General features: G+C 47.2%; 1 long non-coding RNA gene across 1 annotated transcript in view; it reads right to left on the bottom strand.

Annotated features, from left to right (window-relative positions):
- The window catches only part of LOC126046497 (uncharacterized), a 76,432-nt gene extending 59,252 nt beyond the window's left edge, over nucleotides 1–17,180 (bottom strand). The window contains exons 1-4 of the long non-coding RNA XR_007508343.1: nucleotides 16,419–17,180; nucleotides 15,910–16,071; nucleotides 5,845–5,907; nucleotides 4,805–4,986 (exon numbers count right to left, since the gene is read on the bottom strand). This is a non-coding gene — a long non-coding RNA (uncharacterized LOC126046497). The remainder of the gene's footprint in view (nucleotides 1–4,804; nucleotides 4,987–5,844; nucleotides 5,908–15,909; nucleotides 16,072–16,418) is intronic.
- Nucleotides 17,181–20,355: the final 3,175 nt, after the last annotated feature.

Raw genomic sequence — 20,355 nt, 5'->3', positions numbered from 1 at the left:
CCCGGGCAGAGCAGCTCCAAGCCAAGCACACCGTGTGCAGAACGTCACCACGCGGAACGCTACCAATGAGGTGATTCAACGAGAGAGAAAACTCTCTGCAAGAAGAATGACCCCGGGGCGGGAGGCACCGTCGGGGCCGCAACCGCGAGGCCAGGAGGCTCCACAGCAGACCCAGAGGAGTCAAACGGAGTGGCCCCTTACAAGACAGCAGTGTCAAAACCCAGACGACAGATGCGCCAGAAGCCTGGCGTCGAGACCTAAGGATGTCAGGATGCGGGGAAGAAGTCCCAGTCCGAGAAAACGGACGGCTAGAGAGCAGAGCTGCCGATGCAGCCCAAAAGAATGCTGCCATAGAGCACCGACCGGAACCCGCCGAGACCGACCCATGCTTTAGAGCTACAAGCACAAGAAAAGAAGCACCCGATTGGCACCGGGCCAATGAGTAAGAGCATTCGAAACCCTAGGGACAGCACCCGAAGCGCATGCCTTGCTCCTCCGGCGCAAAGCACGACAAGGACATCGAGACCCGAGGAAGCTCTAGGCGCACAAGACAGACTACACAAACTACACGCCACCACGGACATGGGCTGGAACTGCCCTGCCCAGCACACGCTGGTCTCGAGCTGAAAAGCAACCCGCTCCCTTTGCCTGCGCAAAAGCGACTGCTTTGGGACAGCCCTCTCTCCTGCGCTAACTTTAAAACTCCTCCCTGCTATTCCCAGCTTTGTCCCTTCCTCCCAGCCTGATCCCTCAACTTAGCTTTCAGAGGGCCAAGAGTCCAAATCTATCCTCCACAAAACCACACGGGCTAACTGGGATGTTCCTCAAGGGGACACATTGCTCTTCAACATCTGCAATGAAAAAAACAAACACAAACAAATCAGAAAAGGGAGTAAGCATCCCGCTGGCCAACGCCAACTACTTCCCCAACTCCCCCCTCCTCACAAATGCCATGTTCGCTTCCCCCCTCATTCCAGAGTCAGACCCTGCAGCCATCGTCACTGGTGGTATCTACAGTACCGAGAGAAACCAAGTTAGCATGGCACTCATGAGAAGACAGCAGCCCCACGCTCCTCCTTCACTAATCCACAGCTCGCCTCAAACGCTCATCCAATTCAAAGATAGCCCATACAGCACCTTCACAATAGAAGGTAAATGCTGAACCGAGCAGCCCATGATACCTTGCTATTCAACACCGACCCGGCCGATGACCGCCTCACCTTCTCGGACCGGCATGCAGCTTTGCAGGAGACCTTATAGTGGACTTCACGGTACATAAAGGGTGCCTATAAGAAACCTGCAGAGGGACTTTTTAAAAAGGAGTACAGCCATAGGACAAGGCGGTAACGGCTTTAGTCCTAAAGAGGGTACATTTCGTTTAGGCGTTAGGAAGACGTTTCTCTCTAGGGGTGGCAAGGCACTGGAATGCGTTGCCCAGAGAACCTGCAGGTGCTCCCTCCCTGGAAGCATTCAAGGCAAGGTCAAATGGGACTTTCATCAACCTGGTCTCACGGAAGGTCTCCCTGGGCTGGGTGTGGGGGGGGATTGGAACTAGAGGATCTTTATGGTGCCTTCCAACCCAAACCATTCTACGATACTATGACAAATGCAAATCCAACTGCAAAACTCATCTGAGAAGGGCTGGTGAACCCTCCTCCCTTTCCCAGCAGTCTCAAAACTTTAGAAACCCCTTTTCTCCTCCTCAACTGTCAGGAAAGGAACCCCACTGCTTCCTGACAACTCCTGCCCTCAATCTGCACTCCTGAACCCCGTTCAGTGGCGACTCCTCAGGAGCCGCTCTTCTGAGCAACATCCCAAATTCCGAGGGCACCCCCTAACCTACAGATCCCCAGAGACTCTGAGCTCTGCTACATGCCCACAAAACAAACTCACGTCCCAAGGCTTGTAATCTACGAGACGCCTGCCACAAGCTGCAAAGATTCCAAGGACAACGTGGCATTCTGTGGGCAATGAGAAAAGGCAACGAGGCATCCCAGAACCTGAAGGGCACTGTGCCTCACGGCCCTTCTGCTTTCTTCAGAAATACTAAAACTCCATATACAAATACATACAAGATGCTCACCCTAACCCCTGCTAAACAATGTCACCATCTGTCCTGTGAGAAGAGATATCATCAACTTAAACAGTATACAGCAGAACTGGTGAAAATAAACAAGGTTCCATTTTCAAAAAGTTGAGAATTCAAGGGAAACACAACGCATGAAGAATTAAAAACAAACCAAAACAAACAATGCATACTATTAAACCATCTTTCTACCCCTGAACACTCAAAACAAAACTACTGACCTGAAAAAAGGGAGGGGAAAGAAAAAAAAAAAACCACACAAGGGCAGCTGTATACTAATGTTACTTTCTGCCACACATGCTGCTGAATCTGACTGGTCCTGAAACTCTTACCTCAGGCAGACACCTCTTCCCAAAGGGCTGAGGCAGCTCAAAAGCTGCAAAGCACTCAAGGAAGAGCTGAGCACCAACACCAGAGAAACCCAGGAGGACAATGAGCTCCCTCAGCAGAGGCTGCATCTCAAATACCCCCGAGCCCCCGCCCACCACCCTGAACAGAGAAAGCAACACTTACTGGCAACTACAATACCTGCTCCTGTACTACAGCTACAACTGTTGCATCGGCAACGTGACCAGCTAAGGAGTTAATCTTAATTTTTCTGAGGCACAGACAAAAAAAGACATGTGTGTCTCTAAACTAGGTAGGAAATTAGCTCGTTAAATGCAATAACAATGTAGTTATTAAAATCACATCGGTCAACGGCAAGTCCAGCAGACGCAATGGTAAGTTGGCGGCTAAGCGCTAGATTGAGGCGGACCGGGAGGTTCCCGAGGTCCAGGAGCCCCGGGGAAGAGCAGAAGGACTGTGCAGAGCCGACAGCTCTCGCGAGAGAGGCTGACGCGGCGTGGGCATTGCCAGGGGCAACCGTGGGAGATTTAAATGGCACGGAGCAGCGCCAGCGACTGGGAGCGTGGCAAGCACGGCATGGTGCGTCAGAAAGGTGTGCCGTGGTGCGGCAGTTTGCGCGGCAGTTCGTGCGGGCAGGGCGCAGCCCCCCTCTTCCCAGCTCAAGCAGGCTACTGAAGCAGTGGGCATCGTCCTCAGGAGGAGACCCCGGTATGGCTGCCACTGAGGTGAAAGCCATCGCTAGGAAAAACGTGGTGATGCAGACTGAGCTCCCATGTAAACATGCAGCTGTCCGGGTATCTGGCTGCGGGGAGTGCCCGAGTCTATCGCTGATGCCGGAGGGCAGCGGGGACACCTCCTGTGTGAGATGTGACCAGGTAGAGGATCTGCTCAGCCTGGTGACAGAGCTGAAGGAGGAAGTGGAAAGGTTGAGGAGTATCAGGGAGTGTGAGAGGGAGACAGATTGGTGGACCCACACCCTACCATCCCTGGGGGAGAGGCAGCGGATGGAGGCTCCGCAAGAAGCAGAGGTTTCCCTGCCCCCTCGCCACCGGGCAGGAGGGGACCTAAGAGATGGAGGGGAATGGATACAGGTCCCTGCTCGGGGAGGCAGGCGAGTCCCCTGCCGGTCTCCCTCACCTTCCCAGTTGCCCCTACGCAACAGGAGCATGGCTCTGGAACTTGAGGACCAGGTCAATGAAGATCAAGGTGTAGGTGACGCCCTATCCAGGGAGGCGCCTAGGCTCAGTCAGGCAGCCCCACGCATTCCCAAAGCCCCCGAAAAAAAGAAAAAGGAGGATAATTTAAAATAATAACCTTAGACTTTAGAGATACATAAAAACTTAATGATGCTTAAAGTTTAGAGCAGGGTAGTCACCAGGTTAAAATAACTTCATGCTTATGACATTGCACAGTCATGGTTCCTTTCAGGTGTTTTGGTTGGGTTGTGTTTTGGGTTTTTTTGGTTTTTTTTTCCCTTCCTTAAGATGCAACTGGTTGCAGTGATCTTCAGTTTTACGACACAGCTAACTGGCTTTACTCCCTGAGGTGACATTACCTGCACGATCCCTGTTCCCGGGCAGCAAACGAGGGAGCTCCGCTCATCTTGACAGACCATCCACCTCCAAACCTCAACACAAAACCAGAAATTGAAAAATACCATTACATCACAAGCTACAAAGAGCACCCAAATATTTTACAAACCCACCACAGAAAAATACAGTTACACTCACGCACTTCACATCCCTGGCCTACTCCCTGCTGGCCATCTAGTCCAACTCCCCCCACCCTTCGCCCGCAAAATCCTCAACTGTCTTCCAAAGACCATCCACCGGACAACATATGTCCCTGTGCTGACTGGCAATTACCAGGTTCCAGGGGAGTGCTCCAGAGGAACGCTGCTCCCGGGAGCCTTGAAAAAAAAAAAATCACCCTGCCTGTGAAAACCTGGGCCCGAGCCAAACCCCTCTCCAAACACTGGCAATAAACATTGCCTCATGGAGCAGCTGGGACCAGGGAAGAAAAAGAAACCCAGGGCAGGGGAAGACACACCAAACACCAACCCAGATCCCAGCTGGGGTTTTTTATTTTAACTTTTTGGGGTTTTTTCCTAATTCCCTGAAAAACATCTCAACTCTACATCCAGCCTGAAAGGAAAAAAACAAAAAGGCTAAACCACAGAACCCTACAAGGTTAGACACATTCACAACACGCCACTCGTTCAGATCACATGCACGCCAGCCCTCACTCTCAACTCATCCATCCTACCACCCACAGGCCTCGAGAGGCCATCACCCCGTGCTTGCGGCAGCGGGGGCCTCAAAAATTGCCGTACCTGCAAAAACCCAGGCCCCAGCCTAACCTCCTTCCAACCTCCCCACAAACTGCCCTTCCGTTACACCAATGTTTCAACACGCACCATCATCTCCACCATCCGTGCATTTTCAACCCGATACTGAGCTTTCACAGTGCCATATGTCACAGTCCAACCTCCGTAGCAGCCACGTCACCTAAAGGCAAGGTTCCTTCAAGCACCTCTCGTGCCCTGTCATCACCTGCAAAAACAACACACAAAGCTTGTCAACAGACACTTCATCCTTGAGAGAGAAGTCAAGTCCTCCACCGCTCCCCTACCCTGCTTCCCACCTATTCCAACAATAACACATCCTCACAGCCAGTGTCCTCCGTGGCACTTGAAAAAAAAAAAAAAACAGAGCATCACAAACACAGAGCTCTCCCAAAGTTACCGATCGCTCCAAGACCCATCATGCTGCTACTCAGACCTCAAGGCCTTGACCATTTCTAGACACTTGCCACAAAGCATCCACATAAACAAGATGAACACCATTGCCCAGTTCCTGCCTTACTCAATGCTAGTTCACAGTCCAATTGCTATCCCCTCAACTCTTTGCATGCAAAGAGCCCAAAGTCATTAAACCTTCTACGCTGCCTCTACAATGCCATACAAGACATGCACGAACATAGAGCCATGTAATTCACATGCAAATATAATGCCATACAAGTCAGTACTCTTACCTCGGTCAAGGCAAAACAACTCAGAGCACTGCCATACCAGACAAAACGGAACAGGGCCAATGCAAGAGACTCTCACGTGACAGTCAATACAAGTACAGACCAGAACAATACAAAACCAATACAGAACCGTAGAAGGCAAGGCAGTCTCAGGTGGCAATAGATACAAGTACAGAGCACTGCAATACAAAACACAATGCAGGGCCAGGCAATGCGAGACAGTCTCACATGACAGTCAATACAAATACGCAACAAAACAACACAAGGCAAAGGCAATACAGACCAATACAATGCAAGAAAACTGCAAAACACAGCAAAAGCAAAGCAGTCTCATAGAGCCACCGGCCACATCTTCCTTCTGAGTCCACTCACAGACCAACCTCCTTACAGCGCTCTGCTGCCTTCCCCCATCGCTCTGTGGCACACAGCACGTCCCTTCGCATCTGAAAAAAACCAAAAACAAAAAAAACCCATATTGAACGACTCACCTGGATGCAGAGCAGGAGATGAACAATTCCAGAGGTCTTGACTCCATCTACAAAGACCATCTGGAGTGCAACTATAGCCTGCCATGTTAGAAAAAGAAAAAATAGGAAAAGGCCAAAACTTTAAGCCCATCTCATGCAAGACCTAAGACCTTAGAGACTCAAATCTGCTTCACTACCCCTCAGCAGCCCATGCCACACAGCTCCAATCACCTCTGTACAACACTATCAACGTGGCTGTCCACAAAGCCCACCAATGTCTACACAATCTCAGATGACTTCACAACCCTTGCCCAAACAATCAAGGCAAATCAATATTTCACCCATAGGCTCCTATTGCTGTTCCATCTACCCCTGACTTTAGATCCCCAGGCAGAGCAGCTCCAAGCCAAACGCACCCATACGCACAACACAGAACGGTACCAACAAGGTGATTCAAAGAGAGAGAAACATCTCAGCAAGAAGAATGATTCCCGGATGGGAGTTGCCAGCCAGCAAGATGACCTACAGCGTCCAAGACCACAAAGCCAGGAGGCTCTACGACAGCCCCAAAGAAGAAGAGGCAAAAGGAACGGCCCGTTACAAGGTAGTACCATCAAAACCAAGATCAGGGACACGCAAGAAGCCTGTCATCAAGACCTAGGAACGTCAAGGTGCGGGGAAGAACTCCCATTCCGAGACAACACATGCCTAGAGAGCAGAGATGCCAAAGCAGCCCAGAAGAGTGCCGCAAAAGAGAACCAGCGGGAACCTTCCGACACCGATCCACGCTTCAGTCCTCCGAGCGCAAGAAAAGAGGCACCCGACGGGCACAGTGCCGATGAGTAAGGGCATTCGAGACCCTAGGGACTGCTCCCAAAGCACACACCACGCTCCCTGAGCGCAAAGACTGATGATGGCATTGAGACCCGAAGAAGGTCGAAGGCACACAAGACACACTACACAAACTACACACCACCACAGACACAGGCCAGAACTGCCCAGCCCGGCACGCACTGGTCTCGGGCTGAAAAGCAACCCCCTCCCTTCCCCTGCCCCCACAGGACAGCTCCTGCCCTCCTACTCTCACTTTAAAACCCCTCCTGGCACTTTCCAGCTCTGTCCCTCCCTCCCAGCCACTCCCCAGCCCATGTCCCTCAACTTAACTTTCAGAGGGCCGAGGGTACGAATCCAGCCTCTGCACAACTCACATGGGCTAACTGGGACCATCCGGCAGTCACCAGGTTCCTCTTCATCATCTGCAGTGAAGACAGTAAAAAAAAAAAAAAAACACCAACAACACAATCAGAAGAGGCAGTAAGTAACCCATCAGCCAACACCAGCTACTTTCCCAAAACCCCACTTCATCACACACACCACAGCGTTATGCTTACCTGCTCATTCCAGACTGAGACCCTGCAGCCATCATCACTCATGGTACCGAAGGTAGCAAGACACACAAAATTAGCATGGCACTCACAAGAAGTTACCAGTCCTATTCTCCTCCTCCCTAATCCACAGCTTACCTCAAACGCTCATCCCATTCCAAAGGTGGCCCGCACAGCGCCTGCAAAACAGAAGGTAAATGCTTAACCGAGCAACCACCTAATACTTTGATATTCAACACCGGTCCAGCCCACAACCACCCACCTCACCTTCTCAGACTGCTCGTTGGCCTGCAACTTCACCCCTCTGAGGCTGCGTGCGCCACCTGCAGAAACCAAAGCAGAAGACGCATGCTGAGAGGCCACCCGAAACCTCAGCCTGCCCACACCAATTCCCAACTCGCTCTCCTTTCCCTTGGCCGCTCGACCACCCCACTCTGTCGTCAAGAGCTTGCCACGTCAAGGCACGCGTACCACCTGCAAAAAACAAACGACAAGGGATGCCTCCAAGTTTACCAACAATGCGACGCCTCCAAAGGAACAGTTCCTTTAACCCAGCCAGTCACAGCTCACCTTGCACAAGACACCTCCAGTACCGATGGCCCGCTTCGCTCCTTGCTTCGCACCTTCAAAATAAAACAAAAAAGAACCCTATCAGCTAATCATAGAGCCACCAGCCGCATCTTCCCTCTGACTCCACTCACAGATCCACCTCTTTACAGCACTCCGCTCTGCTCCCCTCCTCCGTCGCTCTGGGGCACTCATCTTGTCACTCCACATCTGAATAAAACCCCATATTGAACGAGTCAGCCTGCATGCAGACTAAGAGCCTAACAACACCAGAGACCTTCATGCCATCTAGGAATACCAGTACTCCAGCTACAACCAGCCATTTTAAAAAAAAAAAAAAAAAAAAAAAAATCAGGGCCAAACTTTAAGCCCATCACATGCAAGCCTCAACACCTTAGAGACTCAAATCCACTTCAGCACCCCTCAACAGCCTCTGCCACAAGCCTACAATCATTTCCATAAAAAATCTCAACATGGCTGTCCACACAGCCCACAAATGCCTACTCGATCCCAGATGACTTTACAACCCTTGCCTAAACAATTAAGGCAAAACAACATTTCACCCATAGACTCTTATTGCTGTTCCACCTACCCCTGACTCTATAGCACTGGGCAGGGCAGCTCCAAGCCAAACACACCTGTGCACAAAACACCACAAGACAGAACACTACAGACAACATGATTCAGAGAGAAAACTCTTGGCAAGTTGTCTCGGCAAGACATCAAAACTCGAGGAAGGTCTAAGCGCACAAGACAGCCTACACAAACTACACGCCACCGCAGACATGGGCTGGAACTGCCCTGCCCGGCACGCACGGGTCTTGTGCTGAAAAGCAACCCGCTCCCTTTGCCTGTGCAAAGGCGACTGACTGCTTAGAGACAGCCCTCTCTCCTGCACTAACTTTAAAACCCCTCCCTGCAATTCCCAGCTTTGTCCCTTCCTCCCAGCCTCTCCCCAGCCTGGGTCCCTCAACTTAGCTTTCAGAGGGCCGAGTGTCCAAAGCCATCCTCCACAAAACCACACAGGCTAACTGGGATGTTCCTCAAGGGGACACATTGCTCTTCAACATCTGAAATGAACAAACAAACAAATAAACAAACAAACCAGAAAAGGGAGTAAGCATCCCGCTGGCCAACGCCAACTACTTCCTCAACTCCCCCCTCCTCACAAGTGCCACCGTGTTCATTTCCCCGCTCATTGCAGACTCAGACCCTGCAGCCATCGTCACTCATGCTACCTAAGGTACCAAGAGACACCAGGTTAGCATGGCACTCATGAGAAGTCATCGGCCCCATGCTCCTCCTCACTAATCCACAGCTCACCTCAAACGCTCATCCAATTCCAAAGGTGGCCCGCAGAGCGCCTCCAGAACACAAGGTAAATGCTTATCCAAGCAGCCCCAAAATACTTTGCTATTCAACACTGACCCGGCCGACAACCGCCTCACCTCGGACCGCTCACCGGCATGCAGCTTTTCAGGAGACCTTATAGCAGACTTCATGGTACGTAAAGGGTGCCTATAAGAAACCTGCAGAGGGACTTTTTACAAGGGTGTACAGCCATAGGACAAGGCGGTAATGGCTTTAGTCCTAAGGAGGGTACCTTCAGTTTAGGCGTTAGGAAGACGTTTCTCACTAGAGGTAACAAGGCACTGGAACGCGTTGCCCAGAGAACCTGCGGATGCTCCCCTCCCTGGAAGCATTCAAGGCCAGGTCAGATGGGCTTTGAGCAACCTGGTCTCACGGAAGGTGTCCCTGGGGGGGTTGGAACTAGAGGATGTTTATGGTGCCTTCCAACCCAAACCATTCTATGATTCTATGACATTCAAATCCAAGTGCAAAACCCCTCTGAGAAGGGCTGGTGAACCCTCCTTCCTTTCCCCAGCAGTCCCAAAACTTACAAAACCCCTTTTCTTCTCCTCAACTGTCAGGAAAGGAACCCCACTGCTTCCTGACACCTCCTGCCCTCGGTTTGCACCCCTGAACCCCCTTCAGTGGCTACTCCTCAGGAGCCGCTCTTCCGAGCCACATCCCAAATTCTGGGGGCACCTCCTAACCTACAGCTTCCCAGAGACTCCGAGCTCTGCTACATGCCCATAAAATAAAGTCAAGTGCCAAGCCTTGTAATCTACAAGGGGCCTGCCACAAGCTGCAAAGATTCTAGGGACAACGTGGCATTCCGTGGGCAATGAGGAAAGGCGACGAGGCATCCCAGACCCTGAAAGGCATTGTGCCTCACAGCCCTTCTGCTTTCTTCAGAAATACTAAAACTCCATATACAAATACATACAAGACGCTCACCCTAACGCCTGCTAAACAATGTCACCATCAGTCCCATTAAGAGAAATATCAGCAATGTACACAGCATACAGCAGAACTGGTGAAAAAAACAAGGTTACTTTTTCAATAAAGTTGGGAATTCCAGATAAACACAACACATGAAGAATTAAGAAAAAAAACAAACAGTGCGTACTGTTAAACCAGCTTTCTACCCCTGAAAACTCAAAACAAAACTACTGACCTGAAAAAAGAAAGGAAAAAAAAAAAAAAAAAAAAGCAGCACAGCTGTATACAAGTGTTACTTTCTACCACACATGCTGCTGAACCTGGACTAGTCCTGAAACTCTTACCTCAGGCAGACACCTCTTCCCAAAGGGCTGAGCCAGCTCAAAAGCTGTAAAGCACTCAAGGAAGAGCTCCGCACCAACACCAGAGAAACCCAAGAGCACAATGAGCTCCCTTAGCAGAGCCTGTGGCTCAAATAGCCCGAGCCCCCGCCCACCACCCTTAGCGCAATCACCTGGGAAAGGGGAAGGGCAAACCAACAGCAGTTATAAAGTCAGCTGGAGGAGCAGCAGCACTGTTCTCACCTGCCTTAAATTTACAGCAAATGAGACCCTGAACAGACAAAGCTACCCTTACTGACAACGATGATACCTGCTCCTGTGCTACAGCTAGATCTATTGCATCAGCAATAGGACCAGGTAGGGAATTCAACTTCATTTTTCTGGGGCCTAGATAGAAAACAATAGATGCCCTTCTAAACTAGGTAGGAAACTAGCTCATCAAATGCAATGACAATGTTGTTATCAAAATTGATGTGCTTCAGTTTCTTATAAAAAAGCCAAAACACTCTGGGGTTATGCTTCATTTCTAGCAAGACTGTGCATACCACCTTACTTCTACCAGAACTACCTTCTGGATAGGAATGAATCAAAGAGCAGAATTCGATCCCTTAAGAATTCCATCTCCAAAATATCTCTGGTTCCAAAACAAATTCTTTCCTGTGAATAGCCAATGATGCAGAGTCCCCCTGAGCATGTCTCCAGCTGACTCCCTTAACAGAGGTACAAGAGCCCCAAAGCACAAAAGACACCAAAAAACCCCCATGGAAATACATGGGGGGGACCAGGCAGCAGCCATGCCCCACAAGGACAGGCCAGGGTAGGGCAGGGGGGGCAACAACACCCCCTGCAGTCATGCAGGAAAGGGTCAGCAGAAGCCACACCCCCGCGGTTTGGGGGAGAGGGGGCTGCAGCCACAAATGACACCAAGAAAACACGGAACTTCAGGGATACACAGCGGGTGGGGGGAAGGGGGTGATGCCCCCACCAATCGGCATGGGAAAAAAACTCACAGGGAAGGTGGGTTAGATGGATAGTTTGCGGTGGAAAGATATGTGTGCAAAAACATGCACAGGCTGGGGGGGGGGGGTCATGCATGAGGTTTACCTTCACCGGGGGCTCCACCCAGGTAATCCAGAGTAGGTAACCTCATCTGGGATAATCTGCAACAGCAATTCCACTCTGGGTTCTTGACCCAACACCAGATAATCCACACTGCCTGCCCCACGGAGGGGGTGCTTCCCACAGGATGGGGCATCTGTTGAGCATCACCACACCCTTACGACAACACATCTGAAAAATTAAAATCACAAACTGTATTTCAGCATATTAAGAAAATAACACCAAATGAGTAGAGGAATTCCAGCAAAGGAAGAGGCTAGCAGGTGCCCTAATCAGGACTCGAGCTAAACAGGTCAGCTCACAATACAACACATCCTTTAGAATGTAGACTGATGAAAACTGGTTTGCTGTTAGATAACTCTATAAGTGAGATTTGATAAATGATCATATATTAACATTATTGTTGAAACAGTAGACAAAGGGGACCTGGGGACATAATTACGAAAGTGTAGTCAAGTGATTAACTAGTAATTATTCATAAGTTTTGCAGTTCTTTGCTCTTATGACTAGATGTTCCTGTGCGCTAAATGAGAACAATGCTGAAACTGACCACATGTGATTGAAAGAAACTGCGTTAAGCTTCAAGATCAAAGAACAAGGACAAGAATAAAGACTTTGAGGACAGCCAGCAAGAACTTCAAATGGATCGGTGGTCGCAAAAGCATCCCTTCGTCTCAAATGGATCCTTCATTGCGCGTGATCGGATGTAGGCAGTACTATGATAATCGGTTGTCGTCGGTTTTATGTATATGTATACTAATCTGATTAATAAGCAATTAGTTATTCTATATAACCTGTTTGTGCTAAAGCTGTGGCATACACGCTAGGTGGAACTATCCCCCGTGCATCCAGCGCTGCAATGAAGAATGCCTGCTTTCTAAAACTCCAAAACGAGTCTTAGGGAGTTTCTTCGACCGGCTTTTCAGTATCAGAGGCACAAGGGAGGAAAGAAAAAAAAAAAGAAAAAATAGGCAGGGGTGTGGGAAAGAGAGGGGACCAGGGGAGGGAGGGGCAGGGAGGGACCAGAACGCCGAAGAGGGGAGACAGGGCTCCGAGGGCCCGGGGCTCACCGCAGCTCTTGTTCTTGGCGCTGCCAGGAGAATTTGCCAGTTCAGACGCTTCTTTCTGCTCCTCTCCCGCTCCCCTCCTCTTCCGTAACTCCGGTGGCACGGCCGAACTCCCCCTAGGAGTAACACGCATCTCGTAGGTCTCGCAAGACGAGGCTTCCTAGGCACGGAGCCTCGCTCGCACGCTACGTGGCCGTGCTGCATACGGACCCTGCGGTGCACCTCGGCAAGCCCCAGGGTCTGCTGTAGCCATCTGCATGTGGCATCAGGGTTGCAGGAGTGACAGCAGCCAGTCAACAGATGCTGGCAAGAGATTACAACAAAAAATAACGCCTGGTTCAGGTAACAGCCTGAAGGCAGGCCACAAGAGACCCAAAGCTGCTTCGTGCCAGAGGGGCAGCTCTGTTCGGCAGGAAACGCCACGGCCCAGCGCACCAGATGCGAGCAGCCCACCTGCAAGCGAGCGATACCCCGGCGACCCTGGGGCTCAGTTGGGGTGGGCATCGCCATGCTATCAGAACTCTGCTCTCCTAATCCTGCACGCACACAAGGCTTCTTGCACGGGGCTTGTCTCTTATCGAAGAGACGCTGCTACTTACCGCTCTGCCCTCCGGCATGCAAAGTAATTAGATGTTGAGGCAGGGAAAGCAAAGAGGTGTGTCGGGATATTAGATGTCCTCAGCAGAGGACCATAGAGCCCTCGAGATTCCATCTTTGCTCCCCACAGGAGCATGGCTCCGCACTCCTTGCCACTCCTGCCAGCAAGCATCACAATTGCCCTTTGCTGCCTGCATCACGCAGTACCTGCACGGCCCCAGTACTGCCGCTTACAGAGCGAGAGGCGCTCGCTATAAAACGGTGATGGAGAACAAGGACGGCCCATCGAGATGGCAGGAGGAACATAGAGAGCCTGCAGCATTAGCCAGGCAGGGCTTGCAACTCACCTCGTGTTGTGGTTTAACGCCAGCTGGCAACGAAGGCCCATGCGACCGCTCACTCGCTCCCCTGCCCCCAGCGGGACGGGGAGACAATTGGAAGGGCGAAAGTGAGAAAACTCGTGGCTTGAAACGAAAAGTTTAATCATTAAAAAGGAACTACAACAACAACTTGTAAGGAAAAGAAGGAAAAAAATGACAGAGAACAGGATGCAGGCAGCACACCAGGGGTCTGGAGCCTGATGGATGATGGGGGGTGGTGGTGTGGAATATGGAGGAGGGAAAGGAGGGAGGCAGGGCAGGAGATAGGAGAGCAGGGGGTGCAGGGGGAAACAACTCGCGTTGGTTAAAAACTCGTGTGGGTGAAGGGGATGGGCTGGAGCAGGAGGTGGGGGGGGCATATGGGGGAGACACGGACACAGGGGGTAGGGTATGTGTGGGTACAAAGGTGCACGGGGTGTACTAAAACAAGTTGTGCTGCTTCACAAAAACATGGTCCCACCTGAATTCAGTAGGGTTTCTTCTGCTCTTAAACATTAATCAGGCACTTAAAAGCTTCAGTAGACTTGTAAGTCCAAACCTCTGACAATTTACATAGTCTTATCATTTCTGATATCCATGATATGTGAAAATAAATCTTTCAGTTTAATAGTTGTCACTGAGAAAGATACGTGTTAATCTAAACAACACAAGGGGAATAATATCATGTTCGCCATGTAGACTTTACTAAGAGCTTGAAATTAACTTCTCAGGATCTTTTAAGCTTCTAAGCATAAAATAATTAGTGTAGCTTACAGATGTGGAAGAGAAATATTTTGGTATCATAACCAAAGTAGTCTTCTCCTCTGTGAACGGCAACACAATCTGTAATATTGCATCAACACTTCAAAAGCCACTCTGTCTCTCCTCTTTTCTCATCCAATGTTTTGTTTATTTCAAGAAATTCTTTCATTATCTATCCCATAAAATGAGAAATAGATTATTATGGAAGAGCTCCTAAGATAAAAAGTTAATGCATTAAACTAGCTGTGATATAAAAATTATTTGAGATATATTTATGTGTGATGTTCTGATGAATTATCTAGTTGTTTACAATTGCTAGGACTTCTCTCAGTAGTAAATCACTGGCAATGTGCATGAACACAAGAAACTATTCATGGGGCACATTCATCCTTTATGCAGTTAAATGAAGTTTTTAAATCACAAAAAGATTTGGCTGTTACACAGTCTGTGTAAATTACAGGATAGTAACCCAAACCCCAAGACCATGTCTCTCCTACTTTGCTCTGTTTCAGAATAATCTCAGCTTGCAAAGCAGATCAGTTTTCTGTAACACAGATAACCAGGGTTCACACAGTCAGACTTTTCATCAGTTAGAAGGCCACAGAAAGAATCATACAGAGACCAAGTAACTTTTCCTTAAACATTCTGTTTACAGACAGCTATGTTACCTCAAAGTGCTATGAAAGTTACTTTCTCTAAAACTATCTTCCTTTTTTTTTGCCTTTCCCCCACACCCCCACCCCCACCCCCCCCCCCCCCCCCCCCCGAAAACAATCTTATAGCTTAATCCTTATAGGATTTTTTTCAAGTTTTGGTTTTTTCTAACGAGTATCAACACATGAAAACTCTAAATAGTTTCAGGAAGGTCAGTATTTGCTACAGTTGCACTTGATCCAACATCCCACTTTTTTTTCCAACAAGCAAACGAGTTCAACCGAGTTTCTTTCAAGAGCCATACAGGAGAAAGTACAGATTCTGCTCTGTCTGCTAACAAGCAGGCAAAGGAGCTGCTACCGATTTGAAAACTATATAGGCTCTGCTGTGCCCATTTTGAACTGGGGAAGAAAAATAGCCCTTCTTGTTTCAATATTTAGGTCCACTTTTTCTCATTTGCAAAGCAGATCCACTGCCTTGGGAGACTGACCAGAATTACCTGGAACAAACATTATTTTTGCCTAGGATCTGTTTGTTAGTTGAGAAAACAGTCACTAGGTCTCTATGATAATATATTACACGATTTCATCGAGACATTTCTGTCTCAAGGGGCCCAGTTGTATTTTATTTTCTAGTAACACAGTATCTATCCAATTCCTGTCTCTGACTTAAGAGATGAGCAACATGCGATTTCTTCAATGTCTACTTATCACATGAGTAAGTCAACAAACCTCTTTTCACAGTTACAAGCAGTTTTCAAAGACGTGACAGTTTGCTCCAGTCATCAACTGACCCTGAACAAGTTGGAAAATATAAAAGGATCAATAAATGTGAGAAAGACCTTTGGTATTAGGGAACCCAGACAAACCGGTGCAGCTTTCTTCCCTACCGATTCGAAGAGAATGCTGTTTGGCTGCTGCTTATATGCATAATCCACAAATCATTTGCTCTTCTTCTTAGCCAAAGGGCTAAGGCAGTGCCATCAGCAACTTCATAACATACCCTGAAACAAGAAGCAGATATTACAGCTCCAAGTCTGAGGAAACGGCATCAATGATTAAGACAGCTCTAACATGGAAGGCATGGTAAGTGGCAGTGGTACAAGGCACTAGCAATTTATCAGGGCTCTCTTTCAAATGCTGGCATTTTCTGTGACTTGGATTTTGCCTATTAGTATGAGATCATTACATCACCTATCACACAAGTGTAACTTTGTTAACTTTGAAATAAAAGCTGCTAGACAATATACAACACAAAGCGAGGGAAGTACACAGTGATTTCACAGGCAATCTGGAACTGGGCACCTGACTTGAATTCCTCACTTTGAAAACCTCTCTCCAAATGACTTACCATCTTTCACTAAGATCCAGCAGCAGTTCTCTCCTGTGCCTCATGCTCTTCTGTAGCCAGCCAAAGCCCACGGAGCTGCACTGTAAGCTTGAAGACCAGGATGCCAGCTTCATGTCCTATTTCTGTCACCTAGTTCTTATGTACCGTTTCTTGCTAATCAAAAGGCCCAGTGATTCCTCGTCACACATCACACTTGAGTTAGTACATCCAAGCATTATTTCTGCAGCGCTACATTTGCACGGATTAGCTGCTGAACCCTCCAGATGATGTACTGCTTTTCAAGAAGGGTGTAGTATAACTGGCGAGGGTCTACAGTAAGTCCAAGAGGGTGCTCAACGATGTACAGGAGTCTGACTTCAAAGTATAAATTGAAAAACAGCTGCTTAACCTGGAAAGGGCAATACTGAAGAGAACTAACAATGTTTAAACTCTAAAAGGTAGCTATAAGCAAGAACTTTTGTGTACATCCACTGCACACAGGACACGGAATCATGGGGCTTAAATTACAACCTGAAAAACTTAGGGTATGTGGCAATCTTTGCAACAGTAGTAACAATTACAGGAAACGTTTAAGAATAAATTAGGCAAGCATTTGTCAAGAATGGTACAGAAAGTTGATCATTCACCTCTAGAATGAGAGCAACACTAGACTATCTTTAAAGGTTCTTCTTTCCCCACTGCTGTCCCTCTCCGTATTTCTACCCTCAAACACAAGCATCATCCCCAGCTGTGCACTTACAATTATATCTGCATATGCACATGTCTAGAGATGCACATTTATTCCTTCGTTACACACAGCTGAAGGAGAGTACTCATAGGTAAGCCAATTTACATACACAGCTTTTGAAAGTTAAACACCTCAGCTTCTTGCAAAACGTTAGCCCAACAGAACACCAGGAGCGGTAAATGTAAATCCTTATTCCAAAACTGTGTTTTCTTAAATCTTAGGAAAACCATTTCTAATATAAAGCCTGACTTGTCTATTTTCTGACACTCCCCTTCTCTGTCATCAGGTACTTATTAGATAGTAAAACAACTGACGGGGCAAACACCATAACTAGCACAATAGCTGACTTCCGTAGCAGTTGCATATCATGTCTGAATAAATGTGACTTTAGTAGGTATATAGGTAGATACACATTCAGAAATGCACAAGAACTGAAAGGAGTAATCTGTAACTGGTAGACTAAGAACGCTGCAATAGCATGCAATGTAAATCAACATGCACCTATAGGGAAGGGAAGTACAGAAACATTCTTCTGGATTAAAAAAAAAAAAATACGCAGCGACGGTAGGAAAAGGTACTTGGAACGTGCCACTTTCAATCCACTGAAACAATGTCTGCAACAGCAGTAAGAACACTGGCAAACTACCTTCTCTGTTCCACAGGGCCTTGAAACCAATACGCATTGTCTGCTGCCAGTTGCCATTAGGAAACAAAGGCACTGCGATCAGTAGAAGCGTGTAGAACACCAAAAATGAAACTTTTGAATATGTCACATGCAAGATCCTCATTCTCCGTACAGTCTACAAGGTTACACAATTGTAAAATACTTTGTAAGAATGAGAATCCTGAAGTTTGCCTTGGATTAAAAAAGTTTTAAAATTCCGCTTTGTTTTGAGTTTTTTTTTTCCAAGGGTTTTAGAAATAAAAGCATCTTGGTAAAGTGATTTTCACACACTGCACAGACACAAGCAGTGTTTCTCCCACTGCGGGAGGAGTATAAAAATACTCTTATCTAATATGTTATAGACAAGAGTGACCAAGGTCACAGGAGAATCTGTACTTTTCCACTAATTACAAGGAACGGGCCTCCTATGCAGCTGGAGCATGCAGTTGCCTGGTAACTTGTTCTGAGCTACTGCATCTTAATCACATATACATGTAGGAATACCAAGCTGACCGCTTAGGTTTATCAGCCAAAACAGTTTACAGCAACACAATAGTTTATAGCAATTCAGGAAGTTTAACACTGAATTTAGGTATGTGCTTATATGGTTTGATGAACAGAGCTTCTATAAATGAAAGGGAAACAACAGAAGTTATTTATATGTGACTATGGAGCATACAAAAGGTATGGTCTACAAAGCAAATATCAATTATTAGCAATGTTTACCTGTTCAAAGGGCGTCATGTAATGTCTCAGGCTCAACAAGCATAAACTGACAGACTGTTATGATTTGAAAATTTTAAAAAAGTTCTAATAGTGTGCCCAAAACGGAGGTGTTTCAGTGTTCAGGCTAGACTCATTGTCTCCAGTAAATGCATATCTTAGTTCTAACACAGGATAAAAACTGATTTATAAATTGCCTCTTGTAAAAATGAAACTGTTCCAATTACCCTGTTCACTCCTATTTAAGATATTAAACAGTGCAAATCAGAAGTAACTCGAACCAATCCCTCCCACCCAGCTATAAACCAGGACCATATACAGCCCTTGCAGACTACACAAGGTCCTCTCTCATTCCAGCCATATCATTAGCAGAAGCTGTGCAAACCCATGCAAATCAACAGGTTTTTCAGGCATAAAAGCAGACTCCAACAGCAGTTAAGCCACTTCTTACAACTGACAATGTCATACTTCCATCCCTGATCATAGCACAAGAACAAAAGAGAATGGGTCTTTATTGGCCTTCATGAACTTGAGGGGCTGCAAGAAATGAGTGAAGTCACAAGCCTGGATTCTGTAAGGTCCCTATCAGCATAATTTCCAGATCAAAGATCCGGCCTCCTGTTAAGATCATCAAACATAATTTTGAGTTCAGAGGACAAGTCGTCCCAACACTATGTTAGGTAGAGTATAAAACCTTATCATCAGATTCTCAGCTAGTTTAAGTTAATGTATTCTGTCTGTTCTGCTGAAGTCAATGAAACTAAACACACTATCACAGGAAAGAGATATTTCAGTACACCTCAGACCTGGAAAACTATCTTGACAAATGCCCGTAACTTTTAACACAAATTCTCTGCACTTCCCACCATCTCTCAACAGCGAGCAGTAGTAAGACCCTAGCATTTACTTGCAACTTATTTCTTGCATAGCATTCATTTTATTTTAATTTTAAAAGGGGCAACTAATAAATAAGATTTTTGCAGCTACTCACAAAAATCAATAAGCAAAGACATTTGTTCCAAGATTTAAATTACTTGTATAATTTAAGAAACTAGCCAAGCTCTGTAAAGTAAAATAGATACATTTACCTACTAAGGTAGGAAACTACAGACAAACTTCAGGAAATGACCAAAGGTGCAGAGGAGAGGCTAATAGGCTAAGGCAGAAAACAACAACAACAACAACAACAACAACAACAAACCCCAGGAGTTCTACAGAAAAATGAGTGAGCAGCCCACAGCACTGGCAGACAACAGATTTTTTTATCCCCACTTCCTCCACCCCTTCTTCTTCTCCACCCCACCCCACCCTCCTTTTTTTTTTTAAAGGAAATCATTTTTCTATTGTGAAACACATTGTCAGTGATGCAGTTGAAGCCAAAAGTTTAAATGAGTTCAGGACAGGATTAACCGAATTCTAAGACATGTGCCAACACAACTGCTATAGAAAGCATCTCCATCATGGTGAAATGCAAACAGCTACTCTGATAACGACACATTATTATTCACTAAATTTGCCTTTTACCCCATTGTATAGTTACTAATGTTGAAAAGAGTCACTGCTGTGCAAGAAACTAAAACTTACAGCGCTTTATGCTCGGAGAGAACTGTGGCCCGTCAGCTCGTGGCTGTGAAGTCCTACAACTTAACACGTTTCAGTTGCACACCAACAAGTTCTGAGGTGGACTGCTGACTGTATTCAATAGTCACAGCTTATGCAGGAGGATATGGTAAACTTTACTTATTTGCCTTTAACCGATGCTCCAAATATTTTAAAGTCATTCTTAAAGTAGGTTACTGGTTTGATTACCCTTCATACAAATC

Source organism: Accipiter gentilis, chromosome 16 (genome assembly GCF_929443795.1).
Source record: "Accipiter gentilis chromosome 16, bAccGen1.1, whole genome shotgun sequence".
In the NCBI taxonomy this organism is placed as follows: Eukaryota; Metazoa; Chordata; class Aves; order Accipitriformes; family Accipitridae; genus Astur; species Astur gentilis.
The sequence above is the reverse complement of the archived record's forward strand: the minus strand, read 5'-3'. Positions and strand labels throughout refer to the sequence as shown.